Source organism: Sapajus apella, unplaced genomic scaffold (genome assembly GCF_009761245.1).
Source record: "Sapajus apella isolate SASKATOON/1434 unplaced genomic scaffold, GSC_monkey_1.0 scaffold35, whole genome shotgun sequence".
Lineage (NCBI taxonomy): Eukaryota > Metazoa > Chordata > Mammalia > Primates > Cebidae > Sapajus > Sapajus apella.
In genome coordinates, this window is record NW_022436975.1 from 22,540,767 (window position 1) to 22,554,105 (window position 13,339).

Sequence of the window (13,339 nt, forward strand, 5' to 3'; positions counted from 1 at the left end):
AAAAGGTGAGTACTAGCATTTCTTCTTTTACTGAGCTATGTGCACTTTAAGGGGAAACACTGAGACCCAAATCAAGGTAATCAGCTAGGAGACTCCATGCAATTACTCCTGCTATAGTGCCTCCCTAAAGGCAGGAGGAATTGGAGCCTGGAGATGGATAGGTTAGATAAAAAACAAAAGCAGCAGTAGAAGGAAGAAATACTAACCTAGGGTAATGATGAGGCAAAAAGAGAGATAAATGTAAGAGATATTTAGGAGATAAAATTAATTAGGTTTGATAACACCTGAAAAATCAGGTAGAGGGTGATGTTCACTATCTGCCTCGGGCAGGTGGAGGTGCTATTTGCAAGAATAAAGAATAGAAGCAGCATATTGGATGTCACAGGGAGAGGGAGCTTTTGGTGATGTGTGGGATTTAACATGTGGAGCTAGTATTATAAAACAGTGTTTCAAAGTGAGATATTAGGAGTTATGAATGCACAGAGGAGGAAATGATTGATTCTGATTAAAGAAGTCTCAGATATGTTATCTGAACTTTGAAAGATGTATAGATTTTCCCCATCTGCAAAAGGAAAGAAAGGGTATTACAGGCATAGGGAATACAATGTGCAAGTTAAGGCATTTCCTAAACAGGATGAATCCCAAGATACAGTGAGAATTTGGGCAGGCTACGGGAGTGCATGGAGAGAATGGGAGATGGTACTGAAGGAAAGCAGGAGTGCGACTGGAGTAAGCTTCTACGTGCTCAAGAGCTGCTCCTCTCTGCTCAGGAGCAAAATATACTCTCATGAGTCCCAGGGTCGGTCAGTGCTTGTGTGTAGTTGTACCTTTGGAAGGTTATGCTCAAGGTGACATGTAAAAGCTGCTGGCCAACTTTAGGGAATCACGAAGGAATTGAAGGCTGAAGCTCACAGGCTGCCCAGCCCCAGAGGAACTTCTATTTTCAAATGAAGATTCTGCTTTGCACTCTAGCCTCATAATGGGCCATGGTGGCAGCTGTCATCAGGATAGCATCTTGCACAGTAGTGTGCTCCTTGGCCAGGAAGATACACCCTTTGAGAGACTGGGGGACAATGGTGGGCATTATTTCCAATTCCTCCTCCAGGTCCCTATGTCTCTTACATAGGAGTCTGCTACTGAGGACAAATCTGGTTTACTGAGCAACTTATTATGACTTGCAAGCCACCTTGTATATTAAGTAGCATTCTACCCTGCCTTTCCTAGCTTGTGCCCCAGTCCCTCAAGTCTCGGGAATCTTTACTTTTCTTTTTTCTTTCTTTCTTTTTTAACTTCATCTCAAATTTTTGTTTTTTTTTTTTTTTTTTAACTTATATTATAGCTTCAGGGGGTACATATGCAGGTTTAAAGGAATATTGTATAATACTGAAGTTTGGAGTACAAATGAATCCATCTCCCAGGCAGTGAGCATAGTATTCCCCAGCATCTATTCTCATCTTTATGTCCGTGTATAGTTTATGCTTAGCTCCTAATTTTAACCGAGAACATGTGTGTATTTGGTTTTCTGTTTCTGCGTTAGTTCACTTAGGATCATGGCCTCCAGCTGCAACCTGTTGCTGCAGAGGACATGATTTTGTTCTTTTTCATGGCTGCATAGTATTCCATGTTGGGTACATATGTATCACATCATCTTTATCCAATCCAGAATTGATGAGCACCTGCATTGATGCCTTGCCTTTGCTAATGTGAATAGTGCTGAATGAACATAGGTGTGCATGTGTATTTTGGGGTAGAATGACTTATTTTCCTTTGCATTTGTGTCCAGTAATTGAACCTTTTCTTTATGCTTTCAAACTTTATGCCCTGCTATCATTCCAGTCTCTATCATACTTGGTTTAATTATTTATTTAAGCCTATGTTTCCTCCACTGGACTGTGATTTTCTTAACCTCACCCCCACCCCTTATTTCTGTAATAGTTGTGCCTAGAACAGTGCCTGGCACATAGTAGGCACTCACTAAAGTTTCTTGTTGAAGGTCATTGAATAGTATGTAAGAAAAGGGCAGCTTATTTACTTATTTTCCATGGAAACTTCTCTCAGTGTGATTAGTAAGCAAACATTCCTTCTTCCTTCATTTTTCCCCATAGTTAGAACCTCTCAATGCAGGCTTTGGAAATACAACCCTTATTGAGCCTAATGCTTGGCTACCTACACAGTGGATCAAGACTGCACTCCTATTCCCATATTTCAAATGATAATTTTTCTTGATTATGTGTGAAATGCACTTATCTGTGGAGGAATCAATCAGTTCTGACTATTTACACCATTCACATCTGCAGAAGGAAACTCTTTCATAAGTAAGATGCAGCAAAGTCCAGAATCTGTGAAATCATTTTAGCACAAATGAATCTTTTGTGTCCTTTGTTCATGGAGATTGTATGAAGCAAGGCACACGTGTTTCAATAGTAACTGCAGCCCCACTGAGGAAAGGAATTTTTGAGTTATGTTATTATAAGTCATCATTGCATATGTGAAAGAAGAGAGGAAGAATAGGGCAGGATGCAGCCACATAACAGGTAAGAAGGTAAAACATGTTCTCTTGAAATAGTGGAGCACATCTATCCAACTTTAAAGAAGTTAGCAGACAAAGACTGTGGGGGATGAGTATTCAAAACCTAGGGCACCTGTGTATGCATGCAGGGAAAAAGAAACCAAGGTGTTGTACTCAGAAAACGCAGAAGCACTGAAAGTAGCTCAATAAGACAAGAGTGTAGGTTAAGAGAGTGAGAAATGATCCTAGGAAGGTATGTAGACGCTCGGTGAAAAAAGACCTTATAGGATACCGCAAAGACTGTGCCACTTACTTGGAAGGGAATGAGAGGTCAGTTGAAGATTTTAAGAAGGAAAGTCACATGGTTAGTGTTTTATTATAGAAAGATAACTTTGCCAATGGAACCCAAAACACCTAATTGAGGCAAATCTGTAGGAGGGAGAAGGCCCAGCAACACCAAGCCCAGTACAAGTATGTACGCCTGAGAAAAACTTCCACATGTGCATGTTAGGCACAAAGAGATTTGTTTCAGCCTTCTTTGCAATAGTAAAGTACTAGAAACAGTCTAAACACTCACTATTAAAGGGTTGCATATATAAAATGCAGCAGTGCCGCAGAATGCATTACCACAATTAAGCAGCATGAATTTGATCTTTATATATATCAATGTAGATTGACCTAAAAATAATAATGTTAAAATAAAAAAGCAAGAAATGTGAAATTTCAATGTGGAATTATTTAAATTATCTAAATTTATATAGACTTAGAAAGTGCACACAGACCCAAATAACATATGACTACCTATGTGTACAGGTAAAAATTTTAAATGATGTGGAAGGTTATACACCAGTCTCACATGATGTTTGCATGAGGAGAGGGGGAAGGGAGGGAAATAAGACTGAATAAAGGTGGTGAATAAAAGTGGCCTTAGCTTTTTCTGAAATGCAATATATTTTATGTTTATAAGGGAAACGTAGGATTATATTACTTATGTAATTTTTGACATATATAATTAGGGAAAAGAATAATAGCAAATATGATGTAATATTAACAGGTATTCTGAGTTGTGGGCGTGTTTGTCTGATTATACTTTGTATTATTTTATACTCAAAAATAAATTATCTTTCTTCTTAAGTAGAATTGTATGTATGTGTGGCCAGACTCATGTGAGTATTAGCAGAGTCTGCTAGCTGTAAAACCAGGTGATAGGAGAGTTTTGGATGCATTGTTAACAAGGTTAAGATAAGAACCAAAAACAGTTGAATCAGTTTGTGACTTAGCAGGTCACCACTGACCTTGGCATGGATGATTTCAGCAGAGTAGTACAGGTGGACATCAGATTGCAGTGGATTAAGAGAATGAATGAAAGATGAAGAAGAGGTGACAGGTGTCATCTATATCCAGAAGCTTGGCTGAAAAGTGGAAGAAAGAGATGGACTAGTATGCAGAGGAGGATATAGGTTTAACAAAGGTGGTTGTTATTCTTAAGAGCAGGGAAACATAATATTGCTTATCTGAAACAGGAAAAATATAATAAAAAGTAGAGGTCAAAGATACAGTTGAGAGAGGGAATAACTGATGAGATTAGGGCAGAAGAAACAGAAAGGAAGAGACTCTAACATGCGAAGGTGGAGCCTCCCTGAGCAGTGAAAGTCGAGAGAGGTAAGAAGAAACTCAGGATTGCAGAAAGGAAGGCATGAGATGAGTTTGAGGAATTTCAAATGAACAGCTTCAAATTTTTAGAAATGCAAATTATATAATTCTGCCTTGACTGAATATTGTCATTTACATGGAAGAAATATAAGAATATGTACTTTATGTACATAAATGACTACAGCTATTTATCTTATTATAGAAAATTATCAAAAGTAGTAGTAATATTCTTCTTCTTGCAATTTATATCAATTTTGGTTTTAGCAAGTAAAATGAATATTAGAAAACAAATTACCAACTAATGTAGACAGGGATATGCTTTTAAGTGATAGAATCTGTGCTTACACCATGAAAGTTGCTAGGTCTACACTACACCAATATATCATGTTGGAAATTAAACATATTCTATCATGTGCTAATTACATTAAATACTCCATAGAACTACACTGATGTAAAATTCTTAACTGATTAATCTTTCCTCCATTTCCATTTCTATCCCACTGAATTGATTCTTTATTTGACTAATTAATTGGATTAATGGATATTTTTAACACTTTTTAGTGACACCTTCTAATATAAAGCAAAATACTTGGATATACTATCAATTTACTTCATTCATTTGAGAATACCAATGGAGCTCCCAACATCATAATTTCTCATAACTTGATGTTCATAAGATCATGGAATTCTAAAATTGGAAGAAATATGTTTCTAGTCATCTAGTGTAGCTTCCAATCCATAGGATGAATCCTCATGGCCAATGAAAACCTGGAAGAATATTCACCACCATGAGGAGGTAAGGCATGAGCAGCATTTTCTTCTTTCCCTAGGTGAGGCAATTATGTATGACATCGTGTTTATTGATGACTATACTAAGAGCAGCAGTAAGCATTTATTTCTATTCATTTGGCCAATAGTGGTCATGCATATATTTACTGAAAACCATATGGTTACATAGGCAACGGCACACTCTGTCAACTAGGAGTTTCTAGTCACATACGGGAGACAAGACATCAGATACCTAACAAGGCACACAAATCCTCAGTACTCAAAGGATAGCACAACGTCCCTTATAGTCATACAGAAACAAATATTTGTTTGTGGACATATAGCATCCTTGGAAAGCTATTAACTTCTGTGTGAGGAAAGCTGCATGAATGCTGTTTATAACATGTTACAGTTGAATATCAGCATTGCAAAGAAATGACTATACTTTCATTGTTGGACTGCCTAACAGTTTCAAAGAGTTCTCAATCAAAACTTTGTGTGTTGATATTCTTAAAAAGGGGGAGAGTGGGCAGAACTTAGGAGCAAAATGCTCAGTTAGAGTGTTGGCCAGGCACGGTGGTCCACTCCTACAATCCCAGCACTTCTGGAGACCCAGGTGAGTGGATCACTTGAGGTCAGGAGTTTTGAGACCAGCTTGGCCAACATGGTGAAATCTCATCTCTACGAAAAATACAAAAAATAGCCAGGCGTGGTGGTGCATGCCTGTAATACCAGCTACTCAGGAGGCTGAGAAGGGAGAATCGCTTGAATCTGGAAGGCAGAGGTTGCAGTTAGCTGAGATCATACCACTTCATTCCAGCCTGGGTGACAGAGTGAGAATGTCTCAAAAAAAAAAAAAAAATTGCCATGAGCCCAACATTTCTTAAAATAATTAGACCCCAAAACTGGGATGCAAAGTGGAAGAATAAATTAGCCATATTTTCAGTAAAGAAGTCGCATTGTGAGATTGGAACCCACGACTCTTTATTATAAAGAACTAAACTTTTAATGTAGTATTTAATTTCAGCCAAGACTCTTACTAAGCTGTGCTTTCATACATGTTACACTATTTTCAGCAGATGATCTGTTGATTCAGAAGAGTGGGAATTGAAGTCAAATGACTACTTTTTTTCTGAAAGAGTTTTCATACTATATTATAGAGAAGGCTGAGGCAAATTTCATGCTTAGATACATATTTAAATTTTTTTGATTGCTTTGACATATTTTATACAAAATATTTCATATTCTATAACTAAAGTTATAATTTTTATGAACAACCAAAAAAAGGTAATTAGTTAAGAAGATGGAAGTACCTCTTACATTTCCAATAAATCAAGTAGCAGTTTGCAAAGCCGAGCTATTACGCACGAAATTGCCATCTAGTGGCTGGAATGAGTAACTCCATGCACACAAGCCATAAGACTAAAAGCATCGAGGACCCACCAAGTGGCAGGTACAAGGACTCGCTCCCATGCGTTCACTCATTATCCAATATGAATGAACTCTAATTTGTCAGTAATTTGTTTCAAGCCCTACTCTCTACTCTCAGTGAACCATCTGGGTTTTATGGTTTTATGCAGTTTCACCCTTTTCAGTGTTGGCTGTATTTTTAAATCACCTAATAGTCACACTAAGTAGTAAATGACTGATAATTGACTTAACACGTTCTCCTCCCAGGACATATTTAAATTTTAAAACACATGACTCTACTAATCAACAGAGCGAGGTATTTTGTGTCAGTAGGGCCATAGCTATTTTTTTAATTAAAAAAAGAAGTCTCTCAACTTCTAAATAATTGACCAACTATTCATAGCATTTCTGCTGATTAACTGGCACGTTAAAACATCACTCAAACATTAAAATATTATTAGTACTTTTCTATTGCTTAGGAAGGCAATACATACAAAGCAAAACACTATAAAGTTAGATTAACATATTTTTGCATTATATGTTATCATGTATGCAATATCACAATTTTTTGTTGTTTTCCTGTATCAGAAATATAGCTTCCTGGCTGGGCTCAGGGGCTCATGCCTATAATCCCAACACTTTGGGTGGCCAGGCAGGAGAATCGCTTGAGCCCAGGAATTTGAGACCAGCCTGGGCAACATAATGAGACCCCATCTCTAAAAAAAAAAATGTAAAAGCTTACTAAAATCTAAGAGATGGCTGTTATGCCTTTTATGAAGAAGAAACATATTCCTGAGAGTGTATTACAGAAAGTGTATTACACTTTGGGGGAGGGAGCTTGAATTTTCAACCTACTGTACAACCTGCCCTTTCAGCACACTTCTAAATGTTTCCATGGCTCAGAAAAATGTCTTCTAATTATCAGAGGACATCCCCACTACTTGTTCAGAAAACAGTGTCCACAAACTAAATGTCCAACAATAGCAGAATGTTTAAATAAAATACAGCATATCTTCATGCTGGACTAACTAACTTATAGCCAACAGAAGATAATTGTCTACAAATATTCGATGAAAGAAAAAGTCTTTCAATATAATTTGATGAGCTTTTTAAAACTCCATAATTGTATTTTTACTATGATTTCAAGTTTTAAAAATTAATTTTTATATATCCTAGGAAAATATATTAGAATAATATACTTGAAATATTAAAAGTGGTTATCTATGGATGGTAGGATTAGGGGATATGTTTTAATTTCCTATTTAACCTAACCTGTCTTTCCCAAAATGTCAGCTACCATGTTTTCCAGATTGCATGAATGTCCCCAGTTCTTCATTCATGTCTGCATTCATGGGCTTCCCCTGTAATTTTGTAGTTCTTCCAATAAAAAGGTAGAGGATATTCCCCACACCTTACGGTTGGGTTCATCTCTGTGGGTGGCTTTGGTTATTGTAATGTTAGTGAGAATTTCATGAGCTACAGGCTGGAAAGTGCCTTTATTGGTCTTGCCTTCTTGTACCCTCTGCCATCTGCATGAGAAGGCTGGCCTGAACTGGTCTGATGGTCTTCAGCGGAGGATGACATTCACAAGGAGCAGAGCCAAGCCCCAAGCTGAGCCCAGCTGACCCCACCTACCTGCACATCTTTGCTACTGGGATTGTTGAAGCTGATTGCTATGCAGAACTGGTGTAGCAATAGTTATCTAACTCACTGTTATTATAAAGAAGTGATATATGCGATTCAAAATAGCATCCCGTGTAATTATGGAGTAGGAAGGGAGACCCAAGGATGGAATGGTTGTCTCCTCGATGCAAAACAAGTACAATGCTGCCCATTCCCTGGGCTTCCACCAAATTTTCTTTTATACATATCTTCTTAGATATTGAGTTCAAACACACTTTGAAGTCTGTCGCATGGATGGGTAGAGATTGCTAGAACCACAGGCCAACTCATGTATGTGCTTTTCCTGTAAGTTTTCCTGGTATTAGTCGTAAAGGAGGAAATGTATCAATAATACATTTACATATGTTCCTTGTCAAAATCACTGTACTATGTTTCAATTTTTCATGTTTCGATTGCTATCTTCACCCTCTTTCTCTCCTTGTCTCTCCTTCCTTCCTGTCTCTATGGTTTTCTGTATTACAATAGTGAAACAACACAAAGGGGCAGGAATGACAGATGGTTCTTCTGAAGAACACTTCCTTGAAACAACTCAGTTTAGTACAGCAACATTTCACTCCTGAATTATTTTTCCCTGAATAGGTGAATCTTACGTGCCTTCCTCTGGTTTATGGACACTCCGGTGCATTTACAGAAGATATTTGACTATGTTGATCACCCAAGCTGAATGCAACAAATTCACTCCCCATTTCATTTGCCTCATGCCAATGCTAGTGGAGTTCTAGTGGAGGCTGAGGACTCAAAGCCAAGTCAGTCTATCCAGAGTGGGATCGAGAGACTAACACCACAGTTCTAACACCTGGGGTGTTAGAACCAGTCCTGGATCATCAGTGGTGCTGAGGAGCTAACACTGCACCCTTCCCACCCCACTGCTCTGAGCTAGTTGACATTTGGACACTTGACAGAGAGAGGGTACTGTAAGCCACTCAGGGTTGCATGGGGAAGCTGTGAAAAAGGACAGAAAAAGAGGTCAATCTCGTCACAGTCTCCAAAGAGGCCAACACTATCTGGTCTCCTCTTTCTTCCTCCTACCCAACCCAACAATAACACCGCAAAGGAGTAAGCATAGGGAAGAAGACATCCCATCTTACCTTCGCTCTAGGTCCCTCTGGCCTGTGCTGGTTTGTGAATTAGGAAAGCCTAAAATGAATGTGAGATTCAAGTTTAGAAACGAAACAGCACTGAAGTATACTTTAAGAGCTAAACCAAAATAGTTTGATAAATTGAAGTGACTTAAAGAGATGAACTCAGACAAGTATTATTAAGGAAAACCGAAAGCCAGCTGGAGGGGAGCATTTGACAGAGAAGAAGTGAGAGTATGTATTGGAAAACTAAAAGTGTTTGATGTTCAGACTCCAGCTAGTTGAAACTGCTTGCTGAACCACCTTTCTCAACTTACTCAACAATGGATTTGGGTTGGGAAAGAAGAGAGAAGGAAGAGGAGGAAGAAGAAAGAGAAGGAGAAAGAGGAAGAAGAGAAGGAGGATGAAGAAGAAGAAGAAAGAAGAAGAAGAAAGAAGAAGTCTGGGCGTGGTGGCTCACACCTGTAATCCAAGCACTTTGGAGGCCAAGGTGGGTGGATCACCTGAGGTCGGGAGTTCAAGACCAGCCTGACCAACATGGTGAAACCCCATCTTAAAAAAAAAAAAAAAAAAAAGAAGAAGAAAGAAGAAGAAGAGAAGAAAGAGGAGGAGGAGAAAGAAAGAAGAAACCAGATCCTGAATGTTTCTTTTTCTGGGATTGCTCCTGGCAAGATGTTTGTCCCATGCACTTCCCTACTATCTCTTTCTGGCCCCTTTCTGCATGCCCCAGCGAGGACTCTGCTGGTTTTGTAACCCAGTTTCTTCCAATCAAGATACAATTTCCAATCAGGCATGCTTCAGTCTTGTAGGAAGAGGGACCGGCTGGCCACGTCAATTTGGGAAGACATAGTTGATGCTCCACATACTCCATGTTCCTCAAAAGACCTCCTTCTTTATTCTCAGTCCTCCTCTTGTACTGATGTGTGTGGGGCGAGCGGGGGCTGATGAGGGGGAGCGCTTGTTCCAATTATCCTGAAATGGTGCTTTGGAAATCTTTAAACCTAGGATGGAAGTGCCACTCTCCTTCTGCCCTCATCAGCGGGCTGTAGGAATTAATTTCAGGAAAACAAGAGGCACTTCCTCAGCCCTTCACACTGGCCTGTCAGAATCGTGTACAGAGACCACCCAGGCGGGGGCGCTGCGTTCCACGACTCACCCCCACCGCCTCTCATTTGCCCAATCTGCCATTTGGCCTGGCGCAGAAGCTTGGTCTTGCTTTTATTCCAGCCACTAATGGGAACGGTATTTTATAAAATACTACCAGAGTTGTTGTTCTGTGCTAGGGGCCTTCACAGCCACACCCTGCCGAGGAATGCAAGCCACCCTTGTCTTACCCGTCAGAGAAGGATCAGTCAGGAAGCGATTTTCCCAGCCCTACACCGGATTCCAAGGCTTTACAACAATGATATCGGGATGTTCTCTTGACAGTAACATGGCAAACTACTTCTTCCACATTAAGATAAGATTGATTCGGCCGGGTGCGGTGGCTCAAGCCTGTAATCCCAGCACTTTGGGAGGCCGAGGCGGGTGGATCACGAGGTCAAGAGATCGAGACCATCCTGGTCAACATGGTGAAACCCCGTCTCTACTAAAAATACAAAAAATTAGCTGGGCATGGTGGTGCGTGCCTGTAATCCCAGCTACTCAGGAGGCTGAGGCAGGAGAATTGCCTGAACCCAGGAGGCAGAGGTTGCGGTGGGCCAAGATCGCGCCATTGCACTCCAGCCTGGGTAACATGAGTGAAACTCCGTCTCAAAAAAAAAAAAAAAAAAAAAAAAGATAAGATTGATTTCCTAGTGTGTGGGCAAGAGGTCTCCCACTCTAGTGGTTTTTGGCTCCCTGAGTCTATTAACTTAGACCTCCCTTTGTGGGGTCCCTCTTTGCAACTTTCTCTATGCCCTGCCTCTCTTGCTCCAGTGACTTTTTTTCCACTGGAGTTTCCACTTCAAAATACACTCAGAGAGCCCTTGGAACTGCTAGATTGAGCCATATTAGAGAGCTGTGTTTGTGGGCCAAAAAGCCAAATATTGTGATATTTTCTACGCTTTAACTTGAAAAAAAAAAATCCTGTGTGCACTTACCAAGCCCAAGGAGAGTGCAATGGGGGTTTTATGTTGTGTGAAGTCAATCACTGTCCCTTTTATTAGAACTGTGTCAGGCCAGCCAGGTGCAGTGGCTCACACCTGTAATTCCAGCATTTGGGAGGCCGAGGTGGGTGGATCACCTGAGGTTGGGAGTTCAAGACAAGCCTGACCAACATAGAGAAGCTCCACCTCTACTAAAAATACAAAATTAGCTGGGCATAGTAGCTCATTCCTGTAATCCCAGCTACTCAGGAGACTGAGGCAGGAGAATCTCTTGAACCCAGGAGGCAGCGGTTGTGGTGAGCTGAGATCACACCATTGCACACCAGCCTGGGCAATAAGAGTGAAACTCTGTCTCAAAATAAAAGTAAAAATAAATAACTGTGTCAGAAGATCCAATATTTTAATAAGCCTAATGGAAATCTTTGTATTCCTTAAAGTTTCCTTTTCTAATTTGAATAAGTATCTGATGGACCATCTTTGTTTGGCACACTACGTCATTTTCTTGCTAAAGTAAATATTGTTTAACAGAATTTACTATGACTAATTCTGTCATATATCACATTAGACCTGATTGCATGTCAAGTTGAAGCATCAATAAAAAAATAATAATATGCTTTCTTAAGTAAAGGCTAAACCCAAGGAAGCCAAGTCAGGAAGCATTCTTGGACTTATCTATTTGAGAAAACTTCCAACTATTGTTTATGAAAAGCAACTTTCATTTACTTCAGATGTTCTCAATTCTAAGAAGTTCATGTTCTGACTGAGAAAGAATATAGTTTAGGGTTTCAGAGAGAAAAAGGTTATTTAGAGTAGGTTGGTTTTCTTTAAATATTACTTAACCTCAGATTCTAAGTGAGCTCCTATGCTCCTTGCTTCTCTCCAATTCTAACTTGAAGCATTTAGAAAGGCCCTTTCCTTTTGGTTAAAGTCAGATATCCTAAAATCCTGCAGCTGTTCACCTAAGATTGCCAATGAGATAACAGCTATAAAACTCAAACCATAAGATGTAAATTTTTGCACATTTTCCCAGTTCCACCCTCTCCAAAATATTCTGCATCCTTCCATGCTTTGCAGGGTTTTATGGGAAAAGGGGCAGATTTGCAAACCAGCTGAGCTCACCGATGTGTCTCGGTTTCTTCAGAGCCTATGATTTGCCCAGGAGTGACTTAGATGATAAATGCTGTGTTTGTTTCAAAGGATAGTAGGCACACTAAGGACTATCTTTGAAGTGAGTAGATGTAGACCACCCTTTTGCTTTTTCCAGTGGACAAAAGCACTGCCTTTCTAGTTCTAACAGTTTGTGCTAATACAGTGTGAAAAACTAAATATAGAATACTTTTGTTAAAATCAGATTAGACTAATTCTATATGAAGTGCTTTAATGAAAAATGTTTAATGGTTGAAATACTATAACTCTGGAGTTAAAGTGCAGGTGCAAGAATGATATTCTATACTCCCTAGAGAGCAAACTAGTACATACTGTGAAATATCAATTAAAGTTTATAGTTGCCTAGGTTAGCTAAATGTCTTTTTCATGGGAAATTTTCATTCTTATGAAATAATCATTTGGGGTTAAAATATGTGCTGAATTATGTGGGCATTCTGAGTTATTAAGAAATGGATTTATTTTTACAAGCAAGCTGTAAGCATTCTTTGCTGTTTTTATGAGGTCATCGACATGACTTTTAAGTGGGGCTCCAGGCCAACTCTGATTCTCACATCAGTTCATTAATTCACACAGCTGTCTCTAAAAACTACAAGAATAATATATACTGCAGACAGAGGGCCAGCGAAGGGGTGGGTGAGATTTAAGGCTGTATTTCAATCGAGAGATCCTGCTGACATCATAAACTATGAGAAGACAGCTTAAGCTGTTTGGGGAGCAGCAGCAGCCCCCCTGATGGAAATATGGCTAGTTTAATTGATTCTTTTTAGTTTCAGAATATACAGAGTGTGGACACCCAGTCGTTTTTATTCTGAGCACAGTCAGAACATTAAAGGCAGGCACTGCAGGAATGCATTAGCAGGGAAACCCAAGCAGCAACTTAAGGTGTGGGGATGGATTTGATTGTGTTAATGATATACGAGCAGCCACACTGACATATGAAGGGCATGGCAGAGTTTGCCGCACAGGGATTTTGTTTTATAGGC